Here is a 3,917-nt window from a genome sequence, read left to right as displayed (position 1 = left end):
CCAGGGAATGGGCTTCCAACAGCCCCAGGACTATACCAAGGACCGCAGACAAGCTCTCGGGCTGCTTCTTATTGGCCTGAATTGGCCCATGTGTTTGTCTCTGAATCAGTCATGGTGGCCAGGAGGTGCACCATCATCAGCTCTGCGGCTCTCTGCCTCTCTGAACTTTCTGTGGCTCCTCAAAAAATGGTCAGGGTCTGTGGTGGTTCCTTCCTCATATGAGATCTGCACCAGGCCTATTGCCTTGCATCTCACCGAAGTGCTGACTCCCTCAATTCACCACACCCAGGCCTCCGGGCGGAGGGAAGGGTGATCGAAAGGTGGCACAGGGTGGGCCAGGTACCTGCTTTCTTGTGCTGCTGCCCTGGGACTTCTTATTTTTTATTTTTTAGTTTTTTTCATTGCTTTCAGGGAGAGAAAGGGAAGGGAGGGAGGGGTGAGAAAGAAAGATAGAACCAATCAGTCGCTTTCTCATATGCACTCTGACCAGTCATCGGACCTGCAACCTGGGTATGTGCCCTGACCAGGAATCGAACCCACAGCCTTTCCGTTCAAAGGCTGACGCTCCAACCTACTGAGCTGCACCGGCCAGAGCGGCCCTGGGACTTTTAAACATGTGGCTGCTAGAACATTTGAAACGAAATCTGTGGCTCGTGCTTGTGGCTCATACTACATTTGTATTGGATTGCGTCTCTCTGGACAGTATGGTCACCAGGACATGGCTTGCTTTAGGAGCATGGTCCTGGGAGCCAGCACTGTCCTTTGTCCTTGGTCCTCAATGTCCTAGTCGCCTCCGTCCCGGCGCACGTACAACCAAACCCAGAATCATGCGAAGGCTTCTTTGTTCCACGCACTTCTGGATTGCCCCTACCCAGAGCCATTTACCCAGTACCTCAAGCACAGTTCGTGTTTTTGTGTAACTCGGAAAAAGGTGTCCCTTATTGAAGATTCTCTCCTGGCGTCCTCAAGCGACCTGGCACAAGAAACGTGAACATCCACGATGTCCAGCACGGGAATGGCGCCCCTTGGGTAGCGTGCTCTTGTGCAGTGTGCAAGCTCTTCAGCTGTGCGTGCGTCTGCTCAATATGTATCAATTGGAGGAATTAGTGAGGAAAAGAGAGAGTAGACTCTTGTCCCCTCATCTTGATGTTTCCAGGCTGAGAATGACGTCTCTTCTCCAGGGATTGGCACCGGTCACCTCTCAGGATGTGTCTTCGGCCTCATTTCTGTCCAGGTGAAAACCGTATCGGAGCGGCCCCAGTAGCTGCCCACAGAGCTGTGGGCGGAAGGCGAACTCTCCCCAATGCGTCAAAGCCCAGCCCAAGGGTCTCCTCAGGGAAGAGTATCCTTCTGAGCTGTCGGATGTCCCAGAGGGCCCCAGGGAAGGGACACTTGGCGGGTCATTAGGGCCTTGGTTGCGGGACTGTGGCTTTGTTGAAGGATGGGTGTTGGCGAAGACCCTGCTGCGCTTTTATCAATGACTGTTGACAAATACCTGCTTGAAATCATTTATCACCTCCACTGACTCCCAGGGTAGCATCTGCAGAAGCGTTGGTGGGGGGGGGGCAGGGGAGGCAAGCAGAGAGGGGTCACATGGTCTTCGTCTTTACCCCCAAATGCCATTTGCTCTCACTGAGCTTTGGCGATGGGTTATAGAAGCATGTAGGTATTCACATACCCGTGTGAAGGTTAGTTCTAATCCTGACTGCATAAATCCCTCACAGTTGTTAACTGTGGATTTATTTATGTTTTCTTAATGTTTGACATTTATGAATTCCCTGCACTTCTACACTTTTCTGTTCCATAGAGATTTATCTGCAATCCTGAGGAAAACGCAAGTGTTTTGTTTGTTCGTTCCTTGTTTCTTGTACTTTTAAAAATATTTGATGTTCCCCACCGCCCCCCACCCCCACNGGGGGGGGCAGGGGAGGCAAGCAGAGAGGGGTCACATGGTCTTCATCTTTACCCTCAAATGCCATTTGCTCTCACTGAGCTTTGGCGATGGGTTATAGAAGCATCTAGGTATTCACATACCCGTGTGAAGGTTAGTTCTAATCCTGACTGCATAAATCCCTCACAGTTGTTAACTGTGGATTTTATTTATGTTTTCTTAATGTTTGACATTTATGAATTCCCTGCACTTCTACACTTTTCCGTTCCATAGAGATTTATCTGCAATCCTGAGGAAAACGCAAGTGTTTTGTTTGTTCGTTCCTTGTTTCTTGTACTTTTAAAAATATTTGATGTTCCCCACCGCCCCCCACCCCCACCCACGTCTGGGTTCGATGGCTTCCGGGGAGCAATAGGAAGTGAATTCGGAGTCCAGCCAGGAGAATACAAACAATTCGCAGCCCATTTTTTTCCAGAATGGCTTGTGGTTCCTTTAACTACATGGATGTTTTGTGAATGGTCACTTTATTTTTTTGTACCATAAACATTTTCCCCTTTTTTCTTTTTAGCCACTTAATGTGGTCTCATGAAAGAAAGATCAACTTCTTAATGAAAAAAAGCTGAGACGGGAGGGGGGTGCACGCTGGGAGCTCATCCAGGCTTACATAAGTCACATTCTTGCCGCATAAACATCTTGGCAAACCCAGACGCTAAGTCCCCAGCCCACACTGCTGGCCCGAACCAAACACTGGATAATATATTTTTTTTAAAAAAATCCTGTTGATGGTAACATTTTTCTGTCCAGAAACAAGTCATTAGCTTGGACAAAGGGATCCAAATACATCTGCTCAGTTCCCCAAAGTTGTAGTGGAAAATATTATCTAGAAGAAAAACTGAGGAATAAGAAGAGCAGGGAGGGGAGATTGCTTCAGAATCCAACAAAGAGAAATGGCACTTGAAGACCTGAGTGAGAAACTGTGAAAGCGAATTCACGAGGGAAAGTACCCTCATTCGGCAAATGCCAACCAGAGAGTCCCCACCCCCCCAGAAATCGTTTTTAATGAATTAGTAATTCTATTGCAGGTTTTAACTGCAGTGAAACCTTTCTGCTTTTTTAAAAAAACCCTAACTCCTGAATTGACGTGACATTGAAATGTGCATCCCGTGGTTTCGGAACCCCAGTTCCTCTGTGATACGTGCGCACTGACGGATTCACACACATTTTTGTTCCCAAAGAAAGAGAGGTTTTAGGGAACCCAGCCTGTCTCACTACGTACTGTCAATGATATCCTGATTCCAAGAAGTTGTAATGTGAGCGGTGAGAAAGAACTCGCCGCTTTCTGAGTGTCTGTGACGTGAAAACCAAGTCATAGACCAATAAAACCAGTATCCATAGTTTCTGAGCTACAAACAACATTTGCATTTCTCCCTTCAATTCCTGCAGGTCCTAATCCGCTAGAAGCGGCCCCTTCAAAAAGTCTGAACAGACCAATGATTAAGTTATGGAGAAAGTAGTTAGAAGCACCCCCCAAAAGAACACCAAGCTCAAATGCGTTCCCAGGGAGAATTTCAGCAGATGTTTTAACAAATCAGATAATCACAGCGCTGCGTACGTGAGCGAACCTTCCAAGCAAAGAGTGAGGATGTTGCGGGCACGCCAAACACTGACCTGGTGGAGGGGGGGGAGTTTCCACAGTAATGCGAATCAGTATATGCCGCCTTCATCTGCAGGCCAAGTAATGCTGAGCGTTCTACCTCTACGACATTCCAAAAATGCCGGGAAACGCTCCATTCTGAAACTCAAACGGGCCCAGTCTCAAAAACAACCCGGAGTGGAGGGGGCAGTTTTTATTTAGTTAAGTGGTTTTGTAAACCGCTGTAACGGTTGATTTCTGCACAGTGGATCTGATGTGTGAGTCTCGGGGTTTACTGAGTACGGGCAGTAAGATGCCCTGGTTGGTGGCGTGCCCGGTGGGGGTGAGGAGGCTCAGCCTCAAATGAGCATCTTCGGGTGCTTTCTTCTCTGG

The sequence above is a fragment of the Sturnira hondurensis genome, unplaced genomic scaffold, assembly GCF_014824575.4.
Source record: "Sturnira hondurensis isolate 20B ecotype Veracruz unplaced genomic scaffold, ASM1482457v3 Scaffold0007865, whole genome shotgun sequence".
Taxonomy (NCBI): Eukaryota; Metazoa; Chordata; class Mammalia; order Chiroptera; family Phyllostomidae; genus Sturnira; species Sturnira hondurensis.
This window is presented reverse-complemented; position numbering follows the sequence as displayed.